At 38.7% G+C, this 19,391-nt stretch overlaps 1 protein-coding gene across 2 annotated transcripts in view; it reads right to left on the reverse strand.

The window, feature by feature from the left end:
- The window catches only part of B3GAT2 (beta-1,3-glucuronyltransferase 2), a 73,385-nt gene that overhangs the window by 35,572 nt on the left and 18,422 nt on the right, over positions 1 to 19,391 (reverse strand). The gene's annotated exons all lie outside the window — the stretch shown is intronic.

Consider the following 19,391-nt stretch of genomic DNA (forward strand, 5'->3'; position numbering starts at 1 on the left):
TTCCTGCCTAATAAATTTCGGTCAGACAGGTTGTCTGCTCTCAAACCCTGTCTCCTGACAAGATGTTATCAATGACAATATGTGCCCGAAACTTCATTAGCAATTTTAATTCCACCTCATCCGGTGGTCCTGTGATCTCGCCCTGCCTCCACTTGCTTTGTGATATTTTATTACCTTGTGAAGTATGTGATCTCTGTGACCCACACCCTACTCGTGCACTCCCTCCCCTTTTGAAAATTGCTAATAAAAACTTGCTGGTTTTACGGCTCAGAGAGCGTCATGGAACCTGCCGACATGTGATGTCTCCCCCAGACACCCAGCTTTAAAATTTCTCTCTTTTGTACTCTTTCCCTTTATTTCTCAAACCAGTGGAGATGCTTAGGGAAATAGAAAAGAACCCATGTTAACTATCGGGGGCGGGTTCCCCCGATAGTGTAAAATTTCAAAAGTTAAAGGTTTCCAAACAGAATCCTTCTGCTGCTAGAGTATCGCCCCCCTCTGTTAGGCTGGCTGCTGTGCCATGATCTCTACTCGGTCATGAATTGGGCTGGTGGCTTAAGGTTTAGGAGAAATAAAATGTGTGTCAATATCTGGACATCACTGATTGGAAGCTAAGTTGCAACTATCAGATATTTTCCTATTTGTTTCAAAGTTGAATCTTGAAACAATACTTCTCTCTTCCAAGGTGAGAAAGCTTAATTCCCCTTTAGGAAACTTCATTACTCAGGAAGAACAAAAATGTCACTCAGAGGAGCCACAGGGGCGTCCTTTCTCTGACTTTTCTATTGCTATACACAGAAATCTTGGCTGGGGACATTAATAAGGGGATTCAGATACAGAACTGAACCTGGCTTCTTCCAGAGTGATAAAAAAGAAACACGCAGCCTGAAAATCTGCCTGCCTTTCAAGGGCAGTTGGGCCAAAATAGAGACTGCTGGAATCGCTTGTCCTTGTTAAACATAGTGGAATCCTGGTTAAACATGATGCTCAGCTGAAAGTTACTAGCTAGATTTCTTTAAGGGGAAAGAGATGCCCACAAGAAAGCTTGCTGATATTAGGCAGCACTGTAGGAGAAAATCGCTACCACCACCTTTTTCCAGGGCTCGTGTTGAACAGCTCAAAAAGCATCTTAGCATAAACTAGAAAAAGGTGCCCCTTTCTTGGGCAGACACACCCACTGCTGGAACCCATAGCTTGGCAAAGTACCAGCTGGACTTAAACTCCACGTACCCTCACTGCTGGGTGTGCCTTGGACGAGGTATAACCTGCACAACTGCATGAGGTGGTCTTGTTGAGGTAATTATAATTTCAACAGCAGTGCTTTACCTTTTATTTGCTATAGAACTGAACTGGGTCATGATCAGTTAACCAGGGGTTAAATAATGATCATCAACCAAGGAATTTTTATGAAAGGAAAAAAATGATATATTTGGGAAAGATTTTCAAATACAATAGAAATGAAAGTCATATTATTAAAGAGTAAAAATAATTAGAAGCTCCCATTAACCAAGCTTCCTGGTTTTACTTATTATTATCCTACCTTGTTCCAAAAAGGGTATCTTTTTTTTTTTTTGGAGTCAGAGTCTCACTCTGTCGCACAGGCTGGAGTGCGGTGGTGCGATCTCAGCCCACTATAACCTCTGCCTCCCGGGTTCAAGCAATTCTCCTGCCTCAGCCTCCTGAGTAGCTGGGATTGCAGGCACCCACCATCACTCATGGCTAATTCCAAAGAGGGGATTTAAGGGTATGAAGCATTCCAGGTAATGAGGGTCTTGCTGCATTGGTCTGCCTCAAATCTAAAGTTACTGTTTTTTATAGTCTTTATCATTTATTCAATAAATGAACTGCGACTGTCTTGTGGTAACCCATACTAACTTTTACAGTGATTTTTTTATAAAACAAGCTGAGGTACAAGTGACAGAAAAGTGTTAACAAGCCTGAGACTGTTACCTTTAGAAAGGTCTGCTTGCAAGGCTCACTCTTGGCTGGTGTCCGGGAATGCAGCTTTTGAAACATTTCCTACACTTGTAAGGTTATTTTATCTGTCTGGGCCACTGAACAACTGCTTTCCTTTCAGGAATATGAAATTTTGGTGGGCAAGGAGTGCCTATGTGACAACCCCCCAACAAAACCCTGAACTCTTAAGTGGGTTTTCCTGGGTATAATCATTGTATGCCTGTGAGTACATTTTCACTACTGGAGAAGTGGTGTGCTCTGTGTGATCTCAGAGGGAGGCAGGGAACACAGAAAACCCACACATGGATTCCTCCGGACCCTGCCTGATGTCGTTTTCCCTTACTGATCCACCTGTGTATCCTTCTATGTCACTGTAATAAGTCTTAGCCCCAAGAATGACTATATGCTGAGTGCTACGGTCCTGGGATCCCTGAAATACTAACATAGAATAAAATGCGTTTTTTTAAAGTCTAAAATTAGACACATTTTGACATATGTATATAGCCATGAAGCCATCACCACAATAAACAGAATTAACATACTCAGCACCCCCAGAAATTTCCTTGTGCCCTTTTTAAATCCATTTCTCCAGTCCCTTTTTATATCACCCATCGCCAGGAAACCCCGATCTCCTTTCTGTAACTACACATTAGTTTGCATCCTCTAGAATCTTGTATGAATGTAATCATTCAGCATGTGGGGTGTATGTGAATGTGTGTGTGTGTGTGTGTAAATATAACTTCTTTCATTTGGCATAGTAATAAAGACATTCATCTACTTGTAATGTACATTAACAGTTCACTCCTTTATTTTGCTGGATGGTATTCCATTGTGTAGCTCATACCACAGTTTACACATTCACCTGCTGAGGGACATTTGAGTTGTTTCAAGCTTTTGGCTATGACAGATGAAGCTGCTACAAACTAAATACATGTTTACAAGTCTGTGTGATTTTCTTTCTCTTTTTTGAAGATAAATACCTAGGAGTGGAATGGTTGGATCACGCACTAGGTATACATTTACCTTTTTCAGAAACTGCCAGATTATTTTCCAAAGTGCTTCTGCCATTTTACATTCTCATCAGCAGTGTAAGAGATATCTAGTTCCTCCACATCCTCACCAACACTTGCAATGGTCAATCTTCAATTTCAGTAATTCTAATAGGTACTACTAATAGTGGTATCCCATTATGGTTTTAATTTGCATTATTTTAATGACTTGTGTGCTTACTGCCACCTGTATCTCTTCTTCGGCAAAAAGTCAGTTCAAATCTTTTACCCATTCGAAAAAAAAAAAAGGGTTTTCTTACTACTGACTTTTGAGAGTTATTTATATATTCTGCATACAAATCTTTTATGTGATTTATAAATATTTTCTCCCACTCGTGGCTCATCTTTTTGAAAAATAGAAGTTTTAGTCTTGATGAAGTCCAATTCATTTATTTGTTATTTTATGGATCATGCTTTTGATGTTTTACTTAAAATATTTTTGTGGCTGTGCACGGTGGCTCATGCCTGTAATTCCAGCACACTTTGGGAGGTAGAGGAGGGCAAGTCATTTGAGGTCAGGAGTTCGGGACCAGCCTGGCCAACATGGTGAAACCCCGTTTCTACTAAAAATACAAAAATCAGCCGGGCATGGTGGTGAACACCTGTAATCACAGCTGCTCAGGAGGGTGAGGCATGAGAATTGCTTGTGAGTGTGTATACATATACATATATATATATATATCTATATAAAAAACTATATATATATAAAAAATATATTTTTGCCTAATTCAAGGTTACAAGGGTTTTCTCCTCTTTCTAAAAGTATTATAGTCTTAGGTCATATATTTAGACTATGATCAATTTTCAGTTAATTTTTATATATGGTATGAGGAACTGAAGTTCTTTTCTTTTTTTGTATATGGATAACTAATTGTTCCAACTATATCTAATTGTCCTGGAACAACTGAGCTGCCATTACAACTTTTTCAAAAGTCAGCTATGCATATATGTATGGGTTTATTTCTGGATGCTCTAATCTGGTCCATTGGTCTCTTCAGTGATCTTAATACCAATGCCACAATATCTTGATTTACCATAGCCTTATAATAAGTCTCATAATCAGGCAGTATTAGTCCTCCAACTTTATCCTTCATTTTCAAAGCTGTTTTGACTGTTATAGATCCTTTTCATTTCCACATGAATTTCAGAATCAGTGAAATCAGCAAATTCTGATACAGATTGCATTGAATCTATATATTAATTTGGTGACATCTTAACAATATTGAGTTTTATAACCCATAAACATGATCTCTCTACATTTATTTAGGTCTTTAATTTCTCTCAGCAATATTTTGATGATTTAATTCTTGAATCAATATTAACATTTAATGCTTTTGTATCCTAGGTCTTCCCCATAGGTGGGACAAAACCCCAGGTAATTTACTAAAATTTTCATAAAATAGAGTCCCCCTACCTCCCCAACTCACTCCAGCTTCAGGGTCCTCTTCCCCGACATCCTCAGAAAATAAAAATATTTCACATATTTGGCCTTAGATGTTAAACATGGCAAACACAGAGAAACCAAGTTAAACCTAATACATACTTTTAAAAAATTAACAGAATGGCTTTATATATAAGGCAATAAAAGTAGTACTGTGGTTTTTGGGTAAGATAATCTTCTTAAAATGACTATGATTTTTTTCAGCTCCTAAACTGCTTTTGTCCAGAACACTAAATATTCAAATCTGTGAAAAACTGGTAGACAGACCCCATCTCACATCTCTGTGCTCCCTTAAGAATGTATGAGGTTGTGCCCTGTATACAGCAGGTATTAAACAACTCTTGGCAAGTGTTTAAGTACTAACTAGTCATTTATGTGTGGGCCCATTAGCCAGGTGTGGTGGGTGGTGTGTGCCTGTAGTTCCAGCTACTTGGGAGGCTGAGGCGGGAGGATCACTTGAGCCCGGAAGTAGAGGTTGCAGTGAGATGTGATTGCAAAACTGCACTCTGGCCTGGGCAATGGAGCAAGACCCTGACTCAAATAATAATAATAATAATAATAAATTATAACAATAAAAAGGAATAAAAAACAAATAGATATAAAAAATAAATGTGGGCCCACATGTAACAAGAAATTAGTATGTGTCTGTGCTGTGCAAGGGACACGCTCACAATCAAAGAGGGAGACAGGCAATAAATGAACAGAAGGCAAAAGACATTTTTAAAAAAGGAAGAGAAATGGCCATTAAAGGGAACTAAAAAGAATAATAAACTGTAACTGTGGGGCCACTAGAACAATTAAATATGACCACAGGAATTTACCATGTTTTACGTTAGACTTTTCATTTAAGCTGGGCCATGAAAGGCATGTAGGATTTTGTCTACAGAATACAGAATGGCTTAGGGTTCTAGGTAACCAGATGAATCAAAGAAGCAAAAGTTTGCATTCCTGTGCCAATTTCATGCTAGAAAATGTAGGTTTTGCTTAGCACACTCCAAATTACTGAGAGCTGCTCAGAGCTAACATTTGTTCATGCTTTATTTTTCTAGAGGGCTGGGTGTTAAAGGTGAGGCAATGATTACTTAAATGCAGGTGATGTGGCAGACTGATGTTTCCAGGTATGCTAAATTTTAAAAAGTTTGTCGTATAATTAGTTTAAAAATTCAGAAAGATCCAGATGCCATCACCGTCTATGCCCTGCTGAAATTCCATGCAGAATGCTTCATCACAGAATTAGCCCCTCTATCCTCGACCACTATACTATATAGAGTGTGCCAGACATTTCAAAGGAAAATGACACAGCTATTTACAGAACTTCTTCATTTCACCCCTGGGATCTATCCTTTGTTCTGTGTCGTTTTCACTCAATCTATGCTCTTTAAGGATTCCTTAACAGCCCTGTTATTTTCTGAGGGTGGAAAATGTAACAATAACAGTGACTATTAAAAGTATCTTCATGTAACTAAAATATTCTCAGTATTTAAAAGCTTTGCTACTTTCTCAACATGAAATAGCGGTTACATAACAAGCACAACCTCAGGTGTCTGGTGAGAACTCCAATCTAAAACAGAGCAATAAAGCAATGGATATTATGATAAAGAGGCAGCAATTCACATGTATTTATAAGAGTTACAATATTACTAACAGGTCTGGCCCCCAAAAGCACTCTCTTCCCATTTATTCAATGCCAAAGTCGTATTCTGTGGTTCATTCCTCCTGTAATAACCTCCAACTAAATGGACAGGGCTTGCATAGCAATGCTCATCAACCAAACTCACAGCCAGAGTAATTTCCATAGACCCAATGGCTACAAAGGACACACAAGATATATTTGGTACATGTGCACACTCTTCCAGGCTGAATGACATTTAAACTATTCCAGGGTGGTGGTGCTTGTTCATCACATTGTCATCTTCTCTAGGAAAGGAGGGAGGCAGGTGACTATCATGCACTCCAGTTTGGTGACCCTTCCCAATAACCAGCATTTTTTTTTTTTTTTTGAGTCAGGGTCTCCTCTGTCACCCAGGCTGGAAGTGCTCACTGTAGCCCCCAACCCCTGGGATCAAGCGATCCTCCCACCTCAGCCTTCCGAGTAGCTAAGATTACAGGCATGCCATGCCAGGCCAGCTTTTTACATTTTCTATAGAGTTGAGGTCTCACTATGTTGCCCTGGCTGGCAGCTCCTGTTTCTTTAGCCAACTTTTCTTTCTGCAGCTTTCTGCTACGTCCTTTTCGACCCTCCTTGGGAGATGGCTAACAGCCAGCTCCAGGGACTGGAACACTCAGAAGATCACATTCAGGCAACCATCAGAATGCCCTTAGAGCAAAACAGAGAAAGTTAAATGCCTTTAGCTTCCTTGAAGACATGCCACTAGTTAAAATCTCGTTTTATTTTTTCCAAAGGGAAATGAATAAAGTTCTTGATCTTCTGAAATTTAAAATGCTATAGGCAACTTCAAGAAAGTGGAGTCACGATAAAAAATGTAACACTGTATCCTGTGTTTTAAACTAACAATTTCGGTAGCCAGAAGCAAATGAAACCCACCAAATCCAATGGGACCCATGAACTCAGAGCACAGAGGAAAGGGCAGTGCAAATATGATGAAGATGTGAACACACAGGTGATTTGGAAGCAAGGATTCTTTCCAATTTTATTGCCCCTAAACATGTGATTTTCCAAAAAACCGATATTTATACGATCAAATATACCTAAAACTTTCCTTTGGAATAAGCTTGAAAATTAACATAAAGTCTACTTTTCTTCCTCTTTCTTGCATCCCCCTCCTAATGATTTCACCATCCATCTCGGCTAGGTGATTAAGGGTAACATCAACAGTGATAAATCGTGTTGATAGTATGTACCCTTGCTATGATGTGATGGGAATGACACTTTACCTCTGTGGCATTTTCTACTGCCATTCTCGTATGAAAGAAACCAGGGGTTCTTAGAGAAATGGCTGATTCTAGGACTGGGATGGGAAATACACAAGATAAGCCTGGAGGAGCCAGAAAGGAAAGAAGTATTCAAATAACAAACAAAAAACTGAACAAACCCACATTGGTGGGTGTGTGTCGAAGGGACATAGCCAATTGAAACAGCTCCTAGTGGACAAAGCTGAAACAATTTGAGCAACAAAATAAATAATGGTGAATTTGTGTACCTTTCATGTGATGTTATGAAAATGATGTAGAGTGGCTGTTCCCCTCTCAGCAGTGCCAGCCGTTCCCCGTTTGCCACAGTGTCCCCATCATTCCCCACTGCAGTCCCAATGCTGAGTATGCATGCCAATCACCATTCATTAACCAGCTGATGCTGTCACGGGAGATACTGTATTCCTCTCTTTGAAGTGGGAAACTGAAAAGCATCAAATGGGCCATGCATTTCAAAAATGTGTGGAGGCAATATTTTTTCTATGCATGAAAACAGGGAATGTTCCTAAATACTTAGTGTGAAAAGTATTGTGTATAAAGATACTATTAGAAATAAACCATAATAAGAACCATGAGATATGTGAGAAAGGGACATGACTCAAAACATTAATAAATGAACCACATTGAAATGTTAGCCCTTTAGATTTTAATATAAATAAAGTAATACTGCTTATACAAGAACAGCTTCACTTAATTATGTTACTTGCTTTAGGTCACATGTATTCGTGAATTCTGGTATGGACTGTCTAGGAGCGGCTTGACTGGGCTCTGCTTATTATAAAGCTATACAAATCAAGACAATGTGGCATTAGTGTGAGGATAAATATACAGATAAATGGAAGAGACTAGAGAATTTAGAAATAGCTCCTCCTACATACAGTCAGTTGATTTCTGGCTAAGATGCCCAGGCAGTTCGATGGGGGAAAAGGACAGTCTCTTCAGCAAACAGGGCTGGAATGAATGGACATCCACGTTAAAAAAAAAAAAGTAGATGCGGAGAAAGAGGGATCCTTGTATATGGTTGGTGGGAATGTAAATTGGCACAGCCATTGTAGAGAACAGTATGGAGGCTCTTCAAAATATTAAAAATAGAGCTACGAAATGATGCAGCAATTCCACTCTTAGACATATATATTCAAAGGATATGAAATCAGTATGTCAAAGAGAATGCCCATGTTTACTGCAGCACTATTCACAATAGCCAAGGTATGAAATCAACCTAAGTGCCTATCAACAGATGAATGGATTAAGAAAACCGGGGAGATATACACACACACACACACACACACACACACACACACACACACACACACACACATACACATAATAGGGTACTATTCAGCCTTAGAAAAGAAGGAAATCCTGTAATTTGCAACAACATGAAAAAACTGGGAAGACATTATGCTAAGTAAAATTCACCAGGCTAAGAAAGACAAATACCAATGGTCTCACTGATAAATGGAATTTAAAAAGTCAAACTCATAGAAACAGAAAGTAAAATGGTGGTATCAGAGGTTGGACAGGGAGTGAGGGGTGGGAGGGATTGGGGGGCTGTTGGTCAAAGGACATAAAATTTTACTTAGAAGGAATAAGTTCAAGAGATCTATTGTACATCATAGTGACTACAGCTAACATACTGTATACTTAAAAATTGCTGAGACAGATTTTTAAGTGTTCTTATCACAAAAAAAAACCATGTGAGGTAATATGTATTCTACAATGTATACATGTATCAAATCATCATGTTATACAACATAAATATATGCCATTTTTATTAACTAAAAAATTAAAAAAGAAACAGAACAACACCTATATCTCACAAAACTCATAAAAATTTAATTAAAATGGGATCATGAACCCAAACACAAAAGCTGAAGTTTTTAAGTTTATAAACTTCTAGAAGAAAATATAGGAGAAAATCTTTGAGGTCTTAGGGTAGGCAAAACTTCCTTAAACAGGACGTAAGTAATAAGAACCTTAAAGAAATCTATAAATTGGACTTCATCAAAATTAAAATTTTCTACTCTCTGAAAGATACTATTAGGAAAATTTTTAAAGTAATCCATAGAGTGGGAGAACATATCCTAATACATACATCTGACAAAACACTAGTATTCAGAATGCATAGAACTTCATAGCACAAGAAAAAAGACAATCCAATTTAAAAAGTCGGTAAAAGATATGGACACTTCATCAAGATATATGAATGACCAATTATCACACAAAAAGATGCTCCGTGTCATCACCCATTACAGAAATGGAAATTAAAACCACAGTAAAATTAAAATTTTAGAAATTAAACAAAATAAAAAACAGAAATTAAAGCCACTACTGACCCACCAGAATGGCTAAAATGAAAAGACTGGCAATACCAAGAGTTGACGACAATGTGGGGTAATTGGGTCTCATATACATTCTTGGTGGGAGTAAAAAATGGTAACAACTACTTGGGGAAAAAAATTTGTAGTTTCCTATAAAGTTAAAAAACATGACACAGCAATTCCTTTCCTAGGTATTTACTGCCGAGAAATGAAAACATGTGTCCACACAAAACCTTGTGCCTGAATGTTCAAACAGCTTCACTCATAATATCCATAAGCTGGAAACAGTCCAAATGTTCATCGACTTGTAAATAGATAAACAAATAGATAAGCAAAACATACATACAATGGATTGCTATTCAGTAAGAGACAGTAATGAATAATTTATATAATAACACGTACCAATTTCCAAAACATTATGCTGACTACAAGTAGCCAGAGAAAAGGCCTCATATACTATTATTCCACTTACATGAAATTATTCATATACTATTATTCCACTTACATGAAATTCTAGATTAGGTACACTAATCCACAGTGACACAAAGCAGGTCAGAGGCTGAAAGTGGTGAGGGCTGACTGCAAAAGGTCATAGGTGACAGGGTGACAGTTACCAGGGTATATGAATTCGCTACCATGAAGCAAACTCTGCACTTCAAATGAGTACACTTTCGTTTAGGTAAACTATACCACAAGAAACGTAACTTAAACTAAAAAGAAAATAATTAGGTGGTTTCAATATGAACTCAACGATTGAAGAGCCTAGAAAAATGAACACCCCAGTAGCAGTAAAACACAAACACCCAACTCTTGGTTTGTAAATATTATTTTCCACTAAAGGGAAAGAGGGCTCCTTGGAGAAGAGGCTGATTTCAGGTCTGACACACAGCCAGAGCACTGAAAGTACGAGATAAGCCTAAGATATCTTGTGCCAAAAAAGCCAAGAAGTGCTCAAAGCTAAACAAGGACAAATTCAATGAAGACAGAAGCTGGTCTGAAGGGTTCCTGGCCAATCTGTGAATGATTTAAACATCAGAAAGAATGACACTGATGGATTAAAACACGTGGTGAGAAAAACTGACCCACAAGTCTATAATTACAGGGTGTGTGTGTATAGCTATTCTTGGGTAAAAGTTGTTGGAAAACAAAATATTCTCACTGTCTCAAGGTATCACTCCTGGGGTTACTTGTTAATTAAAGGAGGGAAATGTGCCTTCACAATAAGAGGTATGGCAGTCATTCCCTTGGCCAAATTGTCAAGTTTGGCATCACCATAAAAAAAAATGACCTGGCAATATACGCTGCCTCATTGGATGCAAGGAGGAAGACAATATAACTTATGTGGTGTCCTTGACAAAGAGGTTTGGACTAAATATAGTTATCAGGAAACAAATAATGGTTGGGGAAACTAAACTGACAAATGCAATTTTGTCTTTGTGTGAACTTATCATAGCCAAATCTATGAGCTATTTACATTTCTATTTTCCCCAAGGTTTCTAGGAAAGCAGCAACTGCTGTAGAATAGAATCACAGCTAGGAGTATAATTATTGTGTAGAGTGGTGTAATTATGATGATGATGCTGAGGAAGCACAAGAGTTACTGCTTTGGAAGTTCCCCCAACCACAGGAGCCACCAATGTTAAAATGCATTCCTTCTGGAAAAGTCAAATGAGCTTTGTCTATTCCACTATCCCTTGCATAGATCTGTATATTTCAGTAAAATGTGATGTTTATTGAAAATATAAATATAATTACTTGCCAATGACTATGTTAATCTTCATCTGGATATGAAAAGGAAAACTTTATATGAAATTAAATTATACTTAGGTTTGCACAAAACTGCTACAGATTAGCATGTCTAACATATGCCAATATCCTAAGTTTTTGCCCCCTTTAAAATTGGATTCTTTGCTACATATATTCCCCAAAATGGGTTTCAAGGGTCCCGAGTTCTTTAATGGCAGACAGCATGTTGCTCGCCTCTGTGGCAGTGTGTGCAAGCGGTAACAGAAGGTTTGTCTAGCTGTATAGTTCACTTGGCATGGGGATCTGCGGCTCTTTGTAACATAGGATTGCTGGTATCATTATCCACTAGCCTTTTCATGTAATAGGCAAACTCAGATACAAAGGAGCTACTCTACATCTCAAAAAAGTAATAAATTAACATAACTGACTTGAAAGCATACTACTTTTCCTTCTTAAAAAATATGGTCTCGGAATGTCTTCTGGCACTGTGTGTGTGTGTGTGTGTGGGGGGGGGGGAGAGAGAGAGAGAGAGAGAGAGAGAGACAGAGAGAGAGAGAGAGAGAGAGAGAGAGAGAGACTGGGGCATGTATTGGATTGTTCAACTATTTATCATCACTACATAAAAGGGAGCTGAGTTCACTACAGGAATGGTTGCCTTGGCCACACTCAATCTATTTTCCCAAATGAGTACTGACCCAAAGACCTCTGCTCTAGTTTACTTAGTACTATGATAATGTGAGGAAATTTAAACTGCTTCATTTCTCTTTCTTAATTTTTCCATATGAAAACCAACTATCTATCTCCTATTCTTCTCAGGGAGAATGGGGGAAAAGAAGTCTCTAAAGCACTTAGACATTCTTAAAAGATGTTATTAACCATGTAGTTTCAAAATTAGGTAATATTCCAGCAATTACAGAGTTCGTACACCCCCATACTCCACCACCATGACCACACACATATATAGAGCATTCTCTTATAGCAATTTTTTTTTTTTTAAAGACAGAGTCTCACTCTGTCACCCAGGCTGGATGGAGTTCAGTGGCATGATCACAGCTCACTGCAACCTTGACCTCCTCCTGGGCTCAAGCAATCCTCCTGCCTCAGTTACCCAGCTAGCCGGGGACCGCAGTTGTGCACCACCACACTCAGCTAATTTTTTATTTTTTGTAGATACAGGGCTTTACTTGATTTCCCAGGCTGGTATCAAACTCCTGGGCTCAAGAAATCCTCCTGCCTTGGCCACCCAAAATGCTTATTATAGGCATGAGCCACTGCACCCAGCCTTATAGCAAGTTTTGAGAAAAGCACACACTCGTACTTTCTCCTCATGCAAGGAGATGTAACCTCTCTTTTCACAGAAATGAAATATAGTATTCTTTGCTTTCTTATTATTTAATCCCATCCCTTGTTCCACTTAAGATCCTTCCACCTCTGGGTTTCTCAGTCTCTAATTAACATCTAATACTGCTTGAAAAAAGAATTTAAGGCAATTACATAGACACATAGATAAAAGAAAACTGAACAAAGGTGAGTGAAAAATCAATGATGTTCCTACACGCACGTAACTATCATGGAAACAGCATTACAATAGCAAGAGAAAAATATGCAATGCTAGGCATCAACTTACTGAGAACGGTGCAGGATCATGAAGAAAACCACAAACTTTACCATGAAACCTCAGCGAGCCCAGGGATGGGCTATGGCAGGTACGGCTGGTTGCCTACTCAACATCTACTTTCTTCTCTTCCTTATTGGATGGGCTTCATTTTGGTTCAAAGGGTAACCAGCCCTTCCCCCACATGACTGCCAAGAGGGTGATGGTCTCTCAATGCCAGGGATAAATCTTGAGTGGTCAGAGATTAGTTTGGGCCTGGCAGTCCTGGCCATCAGAGGAAGTGTGCTGGGCTGCTTCTGGGAAAAGTGCCCTCACTCCTAAGGATGGTCCCTTTCTGTCCCAGCCCATTGCCATGTGTGGTTGTGACGGCTGAACTACAGCAGCCACCTTGCAACCAGGAAGAGAACCAGCCTGAAGACAAAACTGACATTGTGAGGATGGCAGGGTGGAGAGTGATGGAAAGACTCCAGGACCGTGATGACACCACTGAGTCACTAAGTCAGCCAGCCCTAAAACCTGCTGTATATCTGGACTTCCTGTTATGGGAATGTGGCTTCTTGCTCAATAAGTTTCCTCTTCCTAAGCTCACAGGAAGACTACATATTTCAGCACCCTTTGCAGTTAGGATGGGGTCATATGACTAATGACTGATTTATGGGCGCTGGAGCATGGACAAAATTCACATAAGTCAATTTCCAGCCTGTTTCCTTAAAAACCATCTGTGTGATCCACCAGTCCTCTTCCCTTGCAGGGGTGACTTTACAAGTCATGTGTTGCTTATAAAGTGACATATCTGAGTCACTAACTACCTAGGAGAGTCACCAACCCCCGACAAACTTTGTGAGACCAAGCAATAAGCTTTTACTGTATCAACCTCTCAGAAGTCAGGGTTTGCCTCTGCAGCAGCCAATATTTAGTTATTCTGCTAATATAGTGAGATAATATATGTGCTTAGCGTTAAAGCCAGTTTGAGTTGGGGTTTTTGTCACCTGTAGCCAAAAGCTTCCTATTTGGCACACTTTCCATTCTGTTGGACCAGAAGTTTCAACAATATACAAGATTCTTCATATTAATGCCCAAAGCTTGCTGACAGTAGCTCCCTGGCATGCAGCTATTCTGGGCTATTGGTTTGGTGCAAGGCCATAAAAGCTTTAACCACAGTATCAGGGAGAAGTGCAGCATGATTTTATGTAAATAAACCTAAGGCATCTAACAACAATGAGTGCCTAAATGAAAGAGAGTCAGGGACACCAAGAACATTGTCTCCAGGGAGTTAGTGCTAGGAGCTATAACTAATCTCTGTGTAAGATTCACATTTACTAGGACCTGACTCAAAAGAAAAGTGGAAGCTTTCCATCTTCGCCATCTTTGACTCAATAGGCTCTTTGAATAGGAGGACTGAAGTTTAATTTTTCCACCCATTAATAAAGCACTAAAGTGCTATGGTGTTGAATACAGAGAAGTACCTTGTACCAAATTCTAATTTCTAAAATAAATACAGGATATGAGAATTTGAATTTGAAAAAAATGTTTCACAGTTAGAAGCAGTAGACTAGAGGTATACACAGCAATATAAATAAACCTTAAAAACATGGTACAACATGAAAAAATGTTTTAATCTATAATGCCATTTATGTACACTTAAAATGTTTAATATAAAGCACACTACATTTCACGAGGATACATACAAATATAATAATGCATGGCATAGATGTTAGGATAGATGACTGAGGATAAGGATAAAGGGAAATAAACACAACAAGAGGGGCAACTTGCATAGAATTATGTTAACAGGTTGGAATGGGATGCAGGATAAACTCTTATTTCTACACTCGAAATCTAAGAGAAAAAAAAATTCTCAGGTTCTCCTGGTGGAAAACATACTCAGAATATGTGACAGCTGGATAAAAGTAAAACAGGGAGGGATCTCTCAAAGATCATAGAAGTAATTAAACACTCCCAGAAAATATTTTAAAAGGTAGACATTTTCCAAATTTGACAAAACTTTATAGAACAATAAGTAGTCATGAACTCTTTGTAGCTTCAGAAAAAGATTAATATTTTACACAGTTAATATGACCAACCATTACTTAGGCCAAAAGAAAAGATGTAGGTGGATCTTGAAAGAAAATCTAATTCAGAAAGCCCAAACACACACTCACTCTCTCTCTCTCTCTCTCACACACACACACACACACACCCGCTAGGGCTATTTGGTATAAGATCACAGCAGTGCTTATGTAAACGAGGTTTTGTTTATAGATTACTACCTCCTTAATTGGGAAAAGAGTATCAGGAAAACAAAAGGAATAAAGAAACAAGAACAAACTATATGCTATTGACAACAGACACTTTACAAGTATAAGAACATACATGGGATAAAAGAAAGAATATGTAAACAAGAGGTGTATGAAAGCTACTGTGACTTTAATAATATCAGACAAAGTAGTTTTCAAGACAGTGATTACCAGAGATAATAAGGGGCTTTTAAAAATATATTCCCTGAGTGGTTAAGATATTGCTTTTTGGAGTCAGACCCTCTAATATTTTTAACAGCTTTGTAACTCTGGATGTATTACTTACCCTCTTTGATCCTCAGTTTCCTGATAAAAGTGGGAACTGACACCTATATCAGAAGGTAACTGAGATGTATAAATAAGATGATGTATGTAAAATGCTTAGTACACTGTTTGGCATCAGATAATACAGAATAAATGATTTGTATTTATGCTGATATCTTTTCTGATCCACTGCCCAACCTTCTCTATCCTGCTTTGAGTCCAAGTTGCATGATATAATTAGAACCACAGAGGTTAAACAAAATCTGAATTCAGATCTTTGTTGTTTTGTTTGCTAGCTGGCTTTGGCACATGTATGACTTTAAGCACCATGAGCCTTAGTTTCCGCTTCCTCTTTTTTTTTTTTTTTTTGTTTTTTGTTTTTTGAGACGGAGTCTTGCTCTGTTGCCCAGGCTGGAGTGCAGTGGTGAGATCTTGGCTCATTGCAAGTTCCACCGCACAAGTTCACGCCAGTCTCCTGCCTCAGCCTCCTGAGTAGCTGGGAATACAGGAGCACGCCACCTCGCCTGGCTAATTTTTTGTATTTTTAGTAGAAATGGGGTTTCACTGTGTTAGCCAGGATGGTCTCAATCTCCTGACCTCGTGATTCGTCCGCCTCGGCCTCCCAAAGTGCTGGGGTTACAGGCGTGAGCCACTGTGCCCGGCCCCTCTTCTTTTTTTAAGACTTTATTTTATGTTCAGGGGTACATGTGCAGGCTTGTTATCAATAAATTGCATGTAGTGGGGGCTTGCTGTACAGATTTTCGTCACCAAGGTAATAAGCATATTAGGTTTCGATCCTCATCCTCATCCCACTCTCCACCCTCAAGTAGGCCCAGTGTCTATTATTCCCTTCTTTGTGTCCATATGTTCTCAATGTGTAGCTTCCACTTATAAGTTAGAATATGCGGCATTTGGTTTTCTGTTCCTGCATTAGTTAGCTTAGAGTATTGACCTCCAGCACTATCCATGTTGCTACAAAGGACATGATATCATTCTTTTTTTTTATGGCTGCGTAGTATTACGTGGTGCATATGTACCACATTTTCTTTATCCAATCTATCAGTGATGGAAATTTAAGTTGATTCCATGTCTTTCCTACTGCGAATAGTGCTGGGATGAACATATGTGTGCATGTGTCTTTATGGTACAATGATTTCTGTTCCTTTGGGCATATACCCAATAATGGGATGACTGGGTAAAATGGTAGTTCTGTTTTAAGTACTTGGAGAAATTGCCACCCTGTTTTCCACAGTGGCTGAACTAATTTACATTTCCACCAGCAGCATATAGGCACTACCTTTTCTCCACACCCTCATCAGCATCTGTTATTTTATGACGTTTTAATAATACCCATTCTGACTGGTGTGAGATGGTATCTCACTGTGGTTTTAATTTGTATTTCTCTAATGATTAGTGATGTTGGGCATTTTTTTTATATGCTTGTTGGCCACATGTATGTAATCTTTTGAAAAGTGTTCATTTACCTACTTTCAAATTTTTTTTTCCTTGTAAAATTGTTTAAGTTCCTTATAGATTCTGGATATTAGACCTTTGTCAGATGTATTCTTTACAAATACTTTCTCCCATTTTGTAGGTTGTCTGTTTACTCTCTTGATAGTTTCTTCTTGTTGTGCAGAAGATCTTTAGTTAGGTCCCATTTGTCATTTTTGTTTTTGTTGCAATTGCTTTTGGCATCTTCATCATGAAATCTTTGCCAGGGACTATGTCCAGAATGGTATTTCCTAGGTTTTCCTCTAGGGTTTTATAGTTTTTACAATTAAGTCTTTAATACATCTTGAGCTGATTTTATATATGGTGATAGGAAGGGGTCTAGTTTTAATCTTCTGCATATGGGTAGCGATCTATCCCAGAATCACTTATTGAATAGGAGGTCCTTTCCCCATTGTTTATGTTTGCCAATTTTGTCAAAGATCAGATGGTTCTAAGTATGCAGCTTTATTTCTGAGCTCTCTATTCCATTGGTTTGTGTGTCTGTTTTTGTAGAAGTAATATGCTGTTTTTGTTACTGTAGGCTTGTAGTATAGTTTGAATTTTGGTAATATGATGCCTCCAGTTTTGTTCTTTTTGCTCAGGATTGATTTGGCTATTCAGGCTCTTTTTTGGTTCCACCTGAATTTTAGAATAGTTTTTTCTAATTCTGTGAAAAATATCACTGGTAGTTTGAAATGAATAGCATTGAATCTGTAAATTGCTTTGGGCAGTATGGCCACTTTAACAACATTGATTCTTCCTATCCGTGAGCATGGAATGAATATTTTCTCATTTGTTTGTGTTGTCCGATTTCTTTCAGCACTGTTTTGTAATTCTCAATCTAGAAATATTTTACCTCCCCGGTTAGCTGTATGCTTAGGTATTTTATTTTTTGTGTGGCTATTATGAATGGGATTGTGTTCTTGATTGGCTCTCAGCTTGGATGTTGTTGGTATAAAGGAATGTGACTGATTTTTGCACAGTGATTTTTATACTGCAACTTTGCTGAGGTTGTTTGTCAGATCTAGAAGTTTGGGGCATACACTATGGAATTTTCTAGGTATAAAATCATATTGTCCGACTTCCTCTCTTCCTATTTGGATGCCTTTTTCTTTCTTTCTCTTGCTTGACTGCTCTGCCTAGGACTTCCAGTAGTATATTGAATATGAGTGGTGATAGTGGGCATCCCTGTCTTATTCCACAAGGGGAATGCTTCCAGCTTTTGCTCTTTCAGTATGATGCTGGCTGTGAGTTTTTCACAGATGGCTCTTATTATTTTGAGGTATGTTCCTTTGATGCCTAGTTTGTTGAGGGTTTCCAACATGAAGGGGTATTGTATTTTGCATTCGGTAGAAGCATTTGCATCTATTGAGATTATCATTTGGTTTTTCTTTTTAGTTCTGTTTATGTGATGAATCACATTTATTGATTTGTATATGGTGAACCAATCTCACATGCCAAATATAAAGCCTGCTTGGATCATGGTGGATTGGTTTTTTGATGTGCTGCAGAATTCAGTTTGCTACTATTTTGTTGGGAATTTTTGCATCTACGTTTGTCAAGGATATTGACTTAAGGTTTTCTTTTTTTTGTTGTCTCTCCCAGTTTTCAGTATCAGGATGATGCTGGCCTTATAGAATGAGTTAGGGAGGAGTCCCTCCCTCCTTAATTTTTTATGCTATCAGCTGGAATGATATCAGTAGGAATTATATCAGCTCTTTTTTTTTTTTTTGAGACAGAGTCTCGCTCTGTCGCCCGGGCTGGAGTGCAGTGGCTGGATCTCAGCTCACTGCAAGCTCCGCCTCCCGGGTTCACACCATTCTCCTGCCTCAGCCTCCCGAGTAGCTGGGACTACAGGCGCCCACTACCGCGCCCGGCTAATTTTTTGTATTTTTTAGTAGAGACGGGGTTTCACCGTGTTAACCAGGATGGTCTCGATCTCCTGACCTCGTGATCCGCCCGTCTCGGCCTCCCAAAGTGCTGGGATTACAGGCTTGAGCCACCGCGCCCGGCCTCAGCTCTTCTTTATACATCTGGCAGAATTTGGCTGTGGATCCATCTGGTCCAGGGCTTTTTTGATTGGTAGGCTTTTTATTACTGATTCAATTTTGGAACTTGTTATTGGTCTGTTCAGGGTTTCAATTTCTTCCTTGTTCAGTCTTGGGAGGTTGTGTATTTCTAAGAATTTATCTGTTTCTTGTAGGTTTTTAAATTTGTCTGCATAGAGGTGTTTGTAATAGTCTTTTAGGGTTTTTTGTATTTCTGTTGGGTTGATGGTAA

This window comes from Macaca thibetana, chromosome 4 (assembly GCF_024542745.1).
Source record: "Macaca thibetana thibetana isolate TM-01 chromosome 4, ASM2454274v1, whole genome shotgun sequence".
In the NCBI taxonomy this organism is placed as follows: domain Eukaryota; kingdom Metazoa; phylum Chordata; class Mammalia; order Primates; family Cercopithecidae; genus Macaca; species Macaca thibetana.